Below are 14893 nucleotides of genomic sequence, written 5' to 3' on the forward strand. Positions count from 1 at the left end.
GCTGGTTTTCTATCTGGTTGATCTGTCCATTGCTGAAAGTGGGGATTGAAGTCCCCCTTTACTACTGTATTGGAGTCTGTGTCTTCCTTTAGGTCTATTGATATTTTTTAAAAGTAGCCAGGTGCCCTGTAATTGAGTGCATATACATTTATTATAGTCACATCTTCTTGTTGGATTGATCCCTTAATCATTACATAGTGCCCTTCTTCATCTCTTTTTAACAATTTTTATGTTAAAGTCTATTTTGTCTGATATTAGGATGGCAACACCTGCTCTTTTTGGTTTCTGTTGGCCTAGAATATCTTTTTCCATCCTTTCACTTTCAGTTTGCATATATATTTGTTGGTGAGATATGTTTCTTGTAAGCAGCACATATATGGGTCTTGTTTTTCAATCCATTCAGCCAATCTATATCTTTTATCTGGAGAATTGAGGCCATTTACACTCAAGGTGACTATTGATAAGTAATGACTTGGCCCTGCCATTTTTCCATAAATATTCCTATTGTTTGCTTTGGATTTCTTTTGTACTTCTACTGGTGGATTTTCTGCCTTTGCATTCTTTCATAAAGATGGCTATCTTTCTATGTTTCTGTACATAGCACATCTTAAGCATCTTGTGTAAGGCTGGACATGTGTCAACAAATGTTTTCATTTTTTGTTTGTTATGGAGGGTCTTTATTTCACCTTCATTCATAAATGCAAGCTTTGCAGGGTACAGTATTCTTGGTTGACAGTTTTTTTTTCTTTTAAGACTTGGACTATATCACTCCATTCCCTTCTAGCCTATTGGGTTTCTTATCATCTGTGAGCCCAATTTGAGATTCTCTGAAAGTGATCTGGCATTTCTCCTGTGCACATTTTATGAGCTTTTCTTTATGTTTTACTGTGGACAGTTTGACTACAATGTGTTGTGGTGACACTTTTTTCTGGTCCTGTCTGTTAGGAGTTCTTTGTGCTTCCTGTACTTGGATGTGCCTTTCTTGGTCCAAGTTGGGGAAGTTTTCTGTAATTATTTCACTAAAATATGCTTTCTGTCCGTTCTCTCTTTCTGCTCCTTCAGGAACTCCTGAGATCCATCTGTTGGATCATTTGATAGTATCCCGTAGATCTCCAGCATTGTTTTTAAGTTTTTTTTTTTTATTTTCTTCTTCTTCTTCTTTTTTTTTCTTGACTGACTGTAACATTTCCAAAGATTTGTCTTCCAGTTCAGATATTCTTTCTTCTGCCTCACCCAGTCTTCTGTTAAGGCTTTCCACTCCTTTTTTTTACTTGATCCATTGAGTTCTTCATTTCTAAAATTTCATTTTGCTTACTCTTTAAATTCTGAATTTCCTGGGAAAAACTTTTTTAAAATATTTTTATTTATTTATTTGAGAGGTAGAGTTACAGACAGTGAGAGGAAGAGACAGAGGGAGAGGTCTTCCTTCCATTTGTTCACTCCCCAAATGGCTGTAACGGCTGGAGCTGAGCTGATCCGGAGCCAGGAGCCAGGAGTTTCTTCCAGGTCTCCCACGTGGATGCAGGGCCCAAGGACTTGGGCCATCTCTACTGCTTTCCTAGGCCATAGCAGAGAGCTGGATTGGCAGAGGAGCAGCTGGAACTAGAACCAGCGCCCATATGTAATGCTGGCATCACTGGCAGAGGATTAACCTACTGTGCCATGGTGTTGGCCCTGAAAAATTTTCATTCATGTCATATATGGTTTTCTTTAATTTGTGGATTTGCTTCTGATTTTATTTTTTAGTAATCCTATGATTACTTTTCTAAATTCCATTTCTGGTATTTCCTCCATCTCTTCATCTTCACATTCTAATATTGAAATGTTCTCGTGTTCCTCTGGGGGGATCATGGTGACTTACTTATTCTTGTTTCTTGAATTTTGGCTCTTATCTTTCAGCATTTGTGGAGCTGATTTTTAATTTTTTCTTCTGTTGGATTTCATCTTTGGTGCTGTGCTTCTGGGCTTCCAGTGAATACCAGCAGGTGTGTGGTGGGTGTGGCCAGGGGGCTCTGGTCAATGCTCTAGGGTGGGCTGAGTTTCCAGGGTAACACCCAGGTTGGTGTGGTACAACTCAGTACCCAGCTATGCCCTATGCCTTTTCATGTAGCTGAGGCCCCAAGGTCCTAGCACAGAAGGCTCCCACAGTCGCCGAGTCCAGAGGGCACCTCCTGCCCCTCTAGCTGTCCAGCCACCTCCCGGCCAGGCTCTGAGTCAGTGGGGGCTGCAGGCCACTCCATCCGCTCATAGCTCTGGATGACACTGGCACACTGGAGACACTGGCTGAACGCCTGCCCCCTCTGCTCTGGGGCGCTGTGTTCAGGTGCCCCTTCTCAGTCAGCTGTTCTGTGTGTGCCTGCAGGCTTCCGTAATGTTTGTCCAATTTTGAAATGGCTCCTGCCCTCTCCCAGCCAGATCGCAGGTTCTGTTTTGGGGAGATTGGTTTGAATTGAATGTCCCCCTGCACTTCCAGCAAGACCACAGGCAATCATGTGCAACCGCCAGCTCCCTGGGCTCCAGTCCTGACCCACACCGTGTTCTCTCGGGCTCTACCCCCTCGGCTTGATGCAGGCTGTCCTCCCCCGTCTCAGAAACGCCGTCGGCTCTGGCTGTCTGCAGCTCTGGCTGTCTGCAGCTCTGGCTCCATGTCAGCACTCAGACGCAGGTTCTCGCCCTTTCCCCTCTTCCTGTGGGGCTTCCCCCAGGGTGTTCTCTCCACGTCTCCATGGAGAGTGTACCTCCCACATATCCTCCCTGTTTCTCCTTAGCCCTGCAAAACATGCCGCTCCCCAATCTGCCATTTTCCTCCTCTTATTTAGGGTATTTTAAATGCATTTCTGTCTTAAGCAATCTTGTAGGAAAATCTCCAGCTTCAGTTATCCAAATAATCATGGAGATGAACTGGAAACCTTCCAGAGAACACGAATAACGCATGTGATTCTATCCTCTGCACCAACGTGTTTCCACTTGGAGGATGCTTTCTGTAGTTCCACCTGCACATCTGTGATGTCTGTCTCATCAAGCAGGTGATGGCTTGTCAGTCACCCGTTTCCGTGGTAAATGTGCCAGAATGGAGAACTGCGTTTCGAGAGCCGATTCCGTACGTCCTGGAAATAAGACTCTTGTCTTACCCTCCTCCTACCTGATTTGCAAGGTGTTGTCACTGGGCCACCTCACTCTGCAGTGTCCCAGGTTCACAGGACCACAGCCTGGTAGAGTGGATCAGGGAGTTGGGTTTGGGTGCCAAGACGGACAAATGGACTCACACCTGCCCGGTCTAGAATGAGTCCACTTGGTAGATAGGGCCATGGTTTTCACTCAGAAGTGGAGAATTTTCTGGAATTCCCACCAGGCTTGACATGTGTGAAATGATTGATTTTGTTTGTTGTGACCAGGCACATCAGGCATGGCAGGCACCAACAGTTAATGAACACGCTTAAGAAGATGAGAGTTTGTCAGAGCTGGACTGGAAAGGTGCTGTTTTCAGAAACAAATATAGTTCTTTTGAAAGTCCGATTGCCATGAATTACAGGTATCATGAAAATCTGAGCACCTAAAAGGAAACCTGTAGAAGTGAAGCTGACACTATGAGAAACAGTGACTTGATCAGCCCTTGTCCTGCCTGACGAGGAACAGCTTCCAATATTCTTTTCAGTATTTTCTTTTCTACTTAATACTGTTGGTTGAACTCTTTACTTCACATAGAATTGTTCTTAGGTGTTTAAATCCAACTCAAAATTCATCCCTGTTAAAAATAAGAGTGGGAATAAGAGAGGGAGGAGACATACAGTTTGGCACACACTTCCTCAGACTTACCCCTAATGGTAAAGCTGGAAATGTGCCATGGGACTCCAAATCCCATTAGGTTGGCAGGTACCAATGCCATCTTACTAGTTAGTGATCAGTTTAAATTCATAATTGATCATAATGATAGGATTAAGTGTCAAAGGGAACACATAAATAAGACCAAGTGTCTGCTAATAAAAACTGATAAAAAGGAGAGAATGACCCAACATGGGAAGCGGGATACACAGCGGACTCATAGAATGGCAGATGTCCTAAACAGCACTCTGGCCTCAGAATCAGCCCTTAAAGCATTTGAATCTGGCTAAAAAGCCCATGAGAGCATTTCAGGCATGGAAAGCCAAGACACTGTGGTGAAAAGTTACCTACCTGAGAGATCTCTGTGAGTGAGATCCCAGTGGAAAGAAGGGACCACCAAAGAAGGAGGTACCTTTCTCTGAAGGGGGAGAGAACTTCCACTTTGATTATGGCCTTGTCTAAATAATGTCGGAGTTTGTGTACTCAAGAGGCTTCCATAGCCTTGGCAGCTCACGACAAGAGCCTCGGGTGATTACTGACATTATAAATAAGAGTGTCAATTGTTGAATCAACAACGGGAGCCACTGTGCACTTACTCCCCATGTGGGATCTCTGTCCTTAATGAGTTGTACTATGAGAATTAATGGTAAAACTTGTCTTCAAACAGTACTTTATACTTTGTGTGCCTGTGTGGGTGCAAACTGTTGAAATCTTTATTTAGTATAGAGTTGGTTTTCTGTATATAAAGATAATTAAAAATGAATCTTAATGAAGAACAGGATGGGAGGGCAAGTGAGAAGTGGGATGGTTTGGGTTTGGGAGGGCAGGTATGGGGGGAAGAACCAATAAAATCCCAAAGTTGTACTTATGAAATTTATATTTATTAAATAAAAGCTTTCTATAAAAAAAGAAAATCCACAAGGATGTGCCTTGGTGTACTCTAGTATTTGGTTGCCTGCCTCCTATCTTTGGCCTGCGTTTGCCAGTGTAACCGTGACTTTTGGAACCCGCTGAGTCTGGGCCGTTTAACTGGATGGTTCCACGTACACTGTGCCTCTTGCAGGGACCTGGGCTGACGTAACACAGTCTGTTCTGGGTGGGTCTAGCAAACTCACTCTGCTGGTCTGAAGGTAAGTGCGCAAAAGATACGTAAGTTGTTCATCAGTTATTGATGATGTTACAAAGATTTTCTAGGGATTTTCTAGGTTTCATTACTGCTTTTTTGGGACTAAAAAGATCAAGGTGTGGAAATCTGATTCAGTTATGAAATCTGGTAGAAAAACCATGGGAGGATTTAGCATCATTCCAAGTCATTTAAACTTCTTTGCTCTCTCTGCTGTTGCTTATCAGGTGGCCAGAGTCCCGGCTAGAGTAGCCACCCGTAATCTTTTGAATATTTTGTATCCACAGGGGACAAGGTTGAACATTCCATGCTGAGTTCCCTTGCTCTAAGTGGGTTCTTACTCTCTAGTTAGTTGTGGGTGGGCCCCTTGGAAATGCATTTTTGAAATTTACCTCATTGTTTGATTTTAAGTTGAAAAAAAGGTGTTTGTTTATGGAGTGAAACATGATGTTTTGCTATAGAAAACATGATGTTTTGCACACACAGTGGGATGGGCCCATTAAGCTAATTAGCACATCTCTTAGCGTGCTGGCTTTGGGAGTGTGTGCAAGTGTGTCTTTTCCCTCCCCTCACTGAGTCCACGTGGCTCTGCAGTGGTGGAGAGAGGTTCTCAGAGGCAGTGTGTTATTGGATCTTTTGTAAAATGCACTCAGCCAGTCTCTGTCTTTCTTTTTATATTTTTATTTTTGGCAGGCAGAGTTAGAGACAGAGAGAAAGGTCTTCCTTCCGTTGGTTCACCCCCCAAATGGCTGCTACTGCTGGCGCGCTGTGCCGATCCGAAGCCAGGAGCCAGGTGCTTCTCCTGGTCTCCCATGAGGGTGCAGGGCCCAAGCACTTGGGCCATCCTCCACTGCACTCCCTGGCCACAGCAGAGAGCTGGCCTGGAAGAGGAGCAACCGGGACAGAGTCCAGCGTCCCAACCGGGACTAGAACCCGGGGTGCTGGCGCCTGCCCAGTCTCTTGTCTTTCAACTGATGAATCTAACTGTTTACATATCAAGGTTGTTTTTACTTAAAGACACACTCCTGCCACCTTCTTTCTGGTTTTTTTTTTTTTCCCCTTTCTTGGTTCCTTTCCACCTCTCCCGTTGTTCACTCTGCGGTTCTGTGGTCTCCGTGTAGGCAGGGCTGGATGCTCTATTGTGTGTCTGCTGTTGTGCTCTGCTCCTGAATTTTGTCCTTGGTGAGTTCCCGTGACAGCGGTCATCATCTTTGGCTTCTCGTGTTGGCTCTCTCGTAGGGCCAGTCTGGTGGTGACGCGTTCCATCATTCTCTGTTTGTCTTGCAAATACTCAATTCTTCATTTCTGCCGGGCAGCCTTTCTGGGTGTAGTGTTCTTGGCAGGCAGTTTTTGTCTCGTAGGACTTTGTGTCGCTGTCTCTGGCCCGAGAGGTCTCTGCTGAGAAATCTGCTGTTAGCCTGAGGGAGACTCCCTTATATGTGACTCCTTTACATGTGGTTCTTTCCTCTTCTACGTGTGGGGTTCTCCTGGTCTTTTCTTTTTGACAGTTTGACTGTGATGCGCCTTGGACTCAGGGAGAGAGGTCTGTTGCCCAGGGTCTCCTGGAGAGCTGGTGGCCACTCCACCACCAGTGCCCGGCTTTGCCGCTCCTGTGTCCTGTTTGCCCACCTTCCCCTGATGCTGCGCCATGCTGGACTGCTGTCCCCCTGTGCAAATGTCCCACCTGCACAGGCCTTCTCGGTGTCACTCACCTCCCCGCTGGCTGCTGCTTGCCTCTGGGCGTCACGGTGTAGATTCCCTGCCTCTGCCATTGTGCCTCTGCCTGTGATGGCCATTGTAGGCACAGAGGCCTTTGATGTGGTGCCTCGCGGGCTGATGCGGCTTGTGAATGCACATTTTGCCTAAGGTAATTTGTTTAATTATGTTCTCCAGGCCCTGAGTGAGTACAATCTGAGCTGTCATTTTGTCATCTTAATTTTGCAGCTTTTGCCTCTCAGGGAGCTGCTCCAGGCAGTTTCCAGATGCAGCGTGGGAGGGCTGGATGCGTGTGCGAGGGAGGTGGGCTGCACACAGGGCCTCTGCCTGCTGGGGCGGCCTGCCCAGGGTCGTTCCCTTGTGTTGGCTCTTGAAATTAAATCTTTCTTTTTCATTAAGACTTATTTATTGATTTGAAACGCAGAATTAGTTACAGAAAGAGAGGGAGAGGGAATCTTCCATCTGCTGGTTCGCTTCCTAAGTGGCTGCAATGGCCAGGGCTGGGCCAGGCGGAAGCCAGGAGCCAGGAGCTTCATCTGGGGTTCTCCAACGTAGGTGGCAGGGCCCAAACACTTGGCCATCTCCACGGTTTTCTCAACTGCATTCGTAGAGAGCTAGATTGGAAGTGGCGCAGCCAGGACTCGAATTGGTGGCGCCTTAACCCTCTGTGCCATGACAGCAGCTCCAGACGGAATTCTTTTTAAAAATGAGATGACCGAGCTCAGCTGACTCTAAGCAGACTGAGATACTGTGTTCAGAGTGATGCGCTTGCACTGAATTGCTGGAATTCTGCTGCCACGGCACCCGTCCTCTTCGAATGTATGTTGGACCTTCTTACCCCAACACCGGGCTCAGTCGCCCTGACTCGGTTTCCCATTTTCCACCTCTTCCCAGTATCTCAGTGTGGTCAGCCCGGATGTCCATGTGGGTGACCACCTCCCTGCTGGGCAGCTGTCTTCTCACACCCTGCTTGGATGGGTAGATGTGGCATCGTGGATGTCCCTCAGTGTTATTGTGACCTACAGGACTTGGGCCTGTTCGCTTTAAACCCACTGATGAGGATTCTGCATGGGCAACTTGCCTGGGCAGTGTCCACCGACCCCCAGACAGGCATAGACCCACGGGGGCTGCACATTGCGTCGCTTGCTCCTGCCTGCTGGTTGGGTGGAATGTTCCAGATGCCTCCCCCCTTCCTGTTGGCCCGGTGAGACACGCGCCCCTCTTCTCTCTGGGATCTGTAAGTAGCAATCAGCTCCTGTTGCTTCCTGTGTCTTGCTGAGTGGCACTGGAATGTAACTTCCTCCTGGGTGTGGCTTCCTCCACAGCACGCGTAGTAGGAATCGACTGGACACAGGTCAGACAGGAGCCACAGGGGCCTCTGCCAGTGCCCACAAGTTTCTGTAAATGAGACTTCAGGACCGCATTAGAGGAAAAAAATACTACTTTCTAGAAACTGAATTCTGCAATACAATTATGTATAATTTGTGCCACGTTCAAGCCTCAAGGATATTTGTGTTGTTTGTTGCTGCTTTAATTTATTGATACAGCAGATGCTTTAGTATTAAGATAATAAAGGAAACATTTGCACTGTGGTTAGTTTGATTCCAAGTCTTCTACATTTGTGTCTGTGTTTGGAAGGCGAGTGTGCTTCCTCCTCCACCCTGGATGTCTGTGGGCGGTGCGTCCACACAGCCAGCTTTCTGTGCGGGCTTCCTGGGAGGCCCCTGCTCTGTCTTCCGCCAAGAGAATCCCCCAGGGAGTCTTCTGTCTTTTTCCTCCATCCGCCTCTCCCAGGAAGACAAGGAAAGTGCTCGCCGTCCCGTCGGAGGTGACCGTAAACCCGTCCGTCTGCTATGAATTTTTAGCAGCAGAATTTAGTTTGTTGTCTGCCGTTTTTTTAATGTCTTTGGAAGGGTATCATCATTAGTCTATCTGTTCTGGTAATTTACCACGTATTTGCTGATATAATAAATATGTTGTGAGTGATTTTTAGGTATCAAGTCCTGTGTTAGCTATCAGGGACATGACAGTACAAGATGATACGAGATTGAATGACCAGGGATTCTGACACTGGATTAGTCAGTGGGCAAAAGCGCTAAGGAACTTTAAAAAGTTCTTGGAAAATAGAATTAAAAGATAAGTTTATTTTGGTGCAAAAATTTTGAAATTCGTGCACGTGAGGGTGTCCTCAAAAGCATTATGGACAAATGTGTTTGTGATAAAACTGCATGGATTTAAAGCAACTTTTGTATCAAAACATGCATCGTTTATTTTCAGTTTTCCATGAAATTTTTGAAGTGTCCCCACATAAATGCCAAAATTTCAGTGGCTGAACCTAACAAGGGTTTATTTCTCACTCATGCTGTGGTCCTACAGCTCCCCTCCATGGAGGTCACTGCTTTCAGTTATACGGACTAAAGAGGGAGCGCAGAGCATTCCTGCTGGTTATGGCCTGCACTCGCCGGGGTGCTCTGGAGACACAGGATCAATAGGACAGGTAGACAGGTAGACAAGGGGGGATTTCTTAGGAGGCTTGGCAGCTGCGAAGCCCCAGGTGGCCTGCAGGCTGGAGACCCTGGGATGCTCCGGCATGGCTCCATTTAAGTCCAAGTTCTCAGAACCAAGGAAGCTGAGGGCATGGGTCTCACAAGGGCAAAAGCTGAGTGGCAGCCAAGCGGCCAGGAGCAGAAGTCCTGGAGTCCCAGGGCCAGCAGCTGATGTCCTAGGAGGAGTGGAATGTGATCTGGGTCTCTTGGAGACCAGATCACCTTCCCCTGGCGTCCCTCCAGACCCCTGCCTGGACCCTGTGCTGATCTCGTGTGCTGAACACCTCACAGACACAGCCACAGTCGTGTGCATCAGTGTCTAGTTTCTCCTTCATCCCGCCCAGTCGACACCACAAAGTAAGCTGCTCCTTGTCCAGCCAGAGGGCAAGGACAGGTCCAGGAGATGGATAGGAGGTTTTCCAGACGCTCAGGGAGAGAGGTGATGGTGCCCGGGATGAAGGGAGAACCATGAAAGTGAAGAGAAACAGACGTAGCTGAGACATCAGGAATGGTACGTTTGCAGTCTCATGGTCATGTATGTAATCTCATGGTCATGTATGTAGTCTCATGGTCATATATGCAGTCTCATGGTCATGTATGTAATCTCATGGTCATATATGCAGTCTTATGGTCATGCATGTAAACTCATGGTCACGTGTGCAGTCTCATGGTCATGCATGCAGTCTCACAGTCATGTGTGCAGTCTCACGGTCATGCATGCAGATTCATGGTCATGTATGCAGTCTTATGGTCATGTATGTAAACTCATGGTCATATATACAGTCTAATGATCATGTATGCAGTCTCATAGTCACATTTGCAGTCTCACAGTCATGTATGCAGTCGCATGATCATGTATATAGCCTCATGATCATGTATGCAGATTCCTGGTCACAGATGTGGTCTCTTGGTCACGTGTACAGTCTCATGGTCATGTATTCAGTCTTACAGTCATGTATGTTGTCTAATGGTCATGTATGCAGTCTTATGGTCATGCATGTAATCTCATGCTCATGTATGCAGTCTCATGATCATGTACACAGTCTCACGGTCATGTATGCAGCCTCACAGTCACGCATGCAGATTCATGGTCATGTATGCAGTCAGTCTCATGGTCATGTATGCAGATTCATGGTCATGCATGCAGTCTCAGTCATTTATGTAGTCTCATAGTCACATGCAGTCTCTGTCATGTATGTAGCCTCATGGTCCTGTATGCAGATTCCTGGTCACAGATGTGGTCTCTTGGTCATGTGTAGAGTCTCATGGTCACGTGTACAGTCTCATGGTCATGTATGCAGTCTCATGGTCATGTGTGCAGTCTTATGGTCATGTATGTAGTCTCATGGTCATGAATGCAGTCTCATGGTCATGTGTGCAGTCTCATGGTCATGTGTGCAGTCTTATGGTCATGCATGTAGTCTCATGGTCATGAATGCAGTCTCATGGTCATGTGTGCAGTCTCACAGTCACATATGCAGTCTCATGGTCAAGGATACAGTCTTATGGTCATGTATATAGTCGCATGGTCATGAATGCAGTTTCATGTCTTAGGCATGCAGAGTTGGGGTCTCGTGTCTGTGTCGCAGTGGAGATGGGGATGAGTGAGTGCAGTATGCAGTGTAGCCTCTCGGTGCTGCCAGCATCCGTGTCTCCCGCGTCTTAGTGAGCTGGGTCACCATGTTTGGAAGGAATTAGCGGGAATGCAGGGGTGTGAAACTGGAGGAAAGTGAAAAGATGCGAGAAGGGGTCCTGGCGATCCTGACGTCCTCGACAGCTTTGCCTAGGGCTGCCTTACTTACGCTCGGAGTGAGCTGTCTGATAACCGTGCACAGCGTTAACACGTGACTGTTTCCCGAATCCACTTTACAGGTGGTGGCGTTGAGGCTCAGGGAACCGGCTCATGGAGAGGCTTGCACAGGTGGCACGCAGCCTGCAGCAGAGTTCTTGCCGTAACCCCAGAGCGCAGGAGCACGCGCTCCTCACAGATAGATGCCTGACGTTTCAGTCGGAGGCTGGCATGGAGACCATGCAGCATGGCTCCTTCTGCTGTGCTTACGCAGTGCCAGGCAAGCAGAGAGGCTAGCACGGCATCATAGCCACGGGCTCTGTGCTTTTTAAATGGGGCTTTAGGTTTTCATTTGGCCTGCTTGTTCCATATGAAGAAACCTTCTTATCTCATCTCAGAAGTACTCCCTGAGCAAAGGTGGAGCTGTAACAGTACGCCAGCATGGCACAGGGTGAGAGAAGATTGCGTGCACAGGTGTGCAAAACTGTGTGCAACATAGCACAGGGACAAGGTTGTGCACAGCTGTGTACAACACAGCACAGGGACAAGGCTGTGCACAGCTGTGTACAACACAGCACAGGGACAAGGCTGTGCACAGCTGTGTACAACACAGCACAGGGACAAGGCTGTGTGCAAAACTGTGTGCAACATAGCACAGGGACAAGGCTGTGCACAGCTGTGTACAACACAGCACAGGGACAAGGCTGTGTGCAAAATGTGTACAACACAGCACAGGGACAAGGCTGTGCACAGCTGTGTACAACACAGCACAGGGACAAGGCTGTGCACAGCTGTGTACAACACAGCACAGGGACAAGGCTGTGTGCAAAATGTGTACAACACAGCACAGGGACAAGGCTGTGCACAGCTGTGTACAACACAGCACAGGGACAAGGCTGTGTGCAAAATGTGTACAACACAGCACAGGGACAAGGCTGTGTACACAGCTGTGCCCCCACACAGCATGGAGGCAAGACTGTACACAGCTGTGTACAATGCAACACAGGGACAAGACTGTGTGCATTGCTGTGTACAACACAGCACAGGGACAAGGCTGTGTGCATAGTCATGTACAACACAGCACAGGGACAAGGCTGTGTGCACAGCCATGTGCAACACAGCATGGGGACAAGGCTGTGTCACAGCTGTGTACAACACAGCACTGGGACAAGGCCATGTGCACAGCTGTGTACAACACAGCACAGGACCAGGCTCTGTGCATAGCCATGTACAACATAGCTGGGGGACCAGGCTGTGTGCACAGCTGTGTAGAACACAGCACAGGGGAGGGGAGACTCTATTCACAGACACACACCATCACAGCTCGGGAGAGCCCTGTCGCCCCAGGCAGCAGTGGCTCTCAGGGACCTCCCAGCACTGAGGCCTTGCCTTTGGCTCTGATCGTGCTTCTTTGTGGCACCAGGTATGTGGAAGTAGACATCACTGAATTACCTGCAGGCTTTCTCCTGGAGCTTTTGTAAAGTCAGCCTGTCAGCTGATTAAAAATGAAGACCAATTACTCTGCATTCTGCAGTCAGCACTTCACCGGGAGGGTGGATTTGCATTCAGGCACTGCACATATTTGCCCATGCGTTACACACGAAATGTTTGCCTCCACCCAAGCAGAGCATGCGTCCCTGGGGTCTCTCATAACTGCTGAGTCATAGAATTCAGGGCTTTTATGAAGCGGAGGGAACACTGACGTGGGAACGGCAGTCCGGGTGCGTTTCCAGGATAATTCTGTGTCTGAGTTAGGCAGGTGCTCCTGGGCTTCATTTGCAAGTCCAATTACAGGGGAGTTCCCCAGCGTGAGCTGCAGTAATTCTCTGTGACTGCAGCAGCTCCAGCACTTTGGAGGGGGTTTCCCTGCCGGGGTGGGCTCAGGCCACACAACTGAGGTTGATTTACGGGAGGTTCTGTGGATGGGCTGTCTGGGGAACTGGGAGCCTCTTTTGTGGAGCACAAATAACCCACTCTCCACTTGGCGTTTAAACTGCTTGCTGGGAATATGCAAGCCTGCAGATACCCAAGTGCAGTTTGCACTTGGCTTTGGAGCCTTGCTGTGGGCTGGTTAAGGGAGAGAGGTCTCACCTGCCCGAGCTGTAGAGCAGAGTCTGAACATCTGGGACGTCTACACCGCATTTCGGTTCAAGTCTGGTCTGGGAGCTCATGGTCTTGTTGAAATTAGCGTATTTGAATGTTGTCACCAAGCGATCCACATGAGAAGGCACCAGTCAACCCAAAATGCACCTGCTTGTCTAAGATCCAGGGCCCCGTGGGCATTGTTGCCGATCTAGGCTCAGTCTCCGCTGCCCGAGCAGCAGGAACCCGGAGGCTGGGCGACCCCCAGGCACGCAGCCGTGGGGCAGAGGAGCCGCGAGTGGTCCTGGCCAGCAGGGCGAGGGTGTCCTGGCAGTTCGCCGATGTTGAATGGGGTTTGCAAGTTACAAGCTGTGTTTTGCTTACTTCCTGTCAGAACCAAGAAGCTGCTGGTGATGTTCCTCAGCGGCTGGCTGTGACTCGTTCTGAAGCCGCTTCCCTGCGGAGCTCCTGAGTGCTGCAGGTGCGTGTGGGGGTGGGAGGTGGGGGCGCACTTCTGTGTGCAGCAGACGCGCAGGGACGTGGGATTGGGGCTGCTGCTCTCCTCTGACTGAAGCTCAGGAACACGTGACTTTCTTCAGGGAGTGTCTCCCCCTTTCTCTCTGCTGCATGGTGGGAACTCCTGACCTGTAGTCTGCAGGTGGAATTTGTACCTGTGACATCCTAGAAGCCACCTGGATTATCACACATGGTGGTGGAAAATACCCAGCAGCAAGGAAGGGCAAGCTCCAACAGCAGGCTCACCTGGTGTCTGTTGCATTATGTTTGGGAACATGCTCTTGGCAAAGCAAATCTCATGGCCGTGCTCAGCCTCAACGTGTGTGTTGCAGGGGAAGGAGAGGGGCTTGGCCAGTAATGAGATTCGGAGATCTCATAGTTATCCAACAGGCAAGGGGACAGGAAGGGGTGAGTCATGGGGATCATTGTTACAGCAGTTTGCCTCAGGGTCATTAAAATCTTAACTGGAGTTAGCACCTCGATCAACCGAAAATTACAGGACGAACGGACACTGAGTCTGACTCCCTTGAAGGTTATAAACCTCGGTCATCTAAGAGCTCGGGAGAGTCCACCGGGACCGTTTGCCAGGTGGGCAGCTGCTCTGAATTCTCCAGGCAAAAGCCGGCTGCCATTCAGACAGATTCTAAAAACATGTCTGTCTCAGCTCGGTGGGTTGGTCTTACCAAGGGCCCCTGTGGACGGCCTGCCTTGGAGCAGCGAGAGACGGGTTCATGGAGGCAGACTGCCTGTGCCTCCGCTCCGATCTCATGCCGCAGGCAAGGACTCTCGGGGCCTGGTGAGCAGCTGGGGGAAAGACGAAGCCCTCCAGTACTTGGACCGCTCCGCCTGCAGGACGTCACTGACCGCTGCGTCCTGGGCCAGCTCTGGAGAGGGCTCCTTTGTCATCGCCATCCGTCTTCCAGAAGAGCTTTGAATCCCACTTCGCTGAGGAAACAGTAATGTGGTGGCTTCTTGTGGACGCGGGGTAAGGGTTTAGGGAGAGCATTCGTTTCTTGGATGGCTGGGGAGACATTTTTGAACCCCCGTGAGTATATTTGTGAAGGTCTTAAGGCTTTTGAGGATGATTTTATCTTGGAAAACAGTCACTTGTGCAGACTGCAGTGGACTTTGGTTGTCAACAACTCTGCTTGTCCTTCCCAACAATCCCAGATTCCCACGTCGGGCTTTATGTGTTTTCTGGAAACCTGACTTGGTTTCCAGTTTCCGAGCCAACCTGAGCCTGCAGTCAGACAGTCGGTGAATTTTATCCCACTGGGCTCAGTGAGATGTGGGCAGCTC

General features: G+C 48.7%; 1 long non-coding RNA gene across 3 annotated transcripts in view; it reads left to right on the forward strand.

The window, feature by feature from the left end:
- The first annotated feature begins 1158 nt into the window (after positions 1–1158).
- The window catches only part of LOC127487799 (uncharacterized), a 98945-nt gene continuing 85210 nt past the window's right edge, over positions 1159–14893 (forward strand). For 2 of the 3 annotated variants that reach the window (XR_007914984.2, XR_007914983.2), the window contains exon 1: positions 13593–14579. This is a non-coding gene — a long non-coding RNA (uncharacterized lncRNA). Of the gene's footprint in view, positions 13560–13592; positions 14580–14893 lie in introns of those variants that run through there. The other variant, XR_007914985.2, reaches the window with a different exon arrangement.

Source organism: Oryctolagus cuniculus, chromosome 6, assembly GCF_964237555.1.
Source record: "Oryctolagus cuniculus chromosome 6, mOryCun1.1, whole genome shotgun sequence".
NCBI classification, from domain to species: Eukaryota; Metazoa; Chordata; class Mammalia; order Lagomorpha; family Leporidae; genus Oryctolagus; species Oryctolagus cuniculus.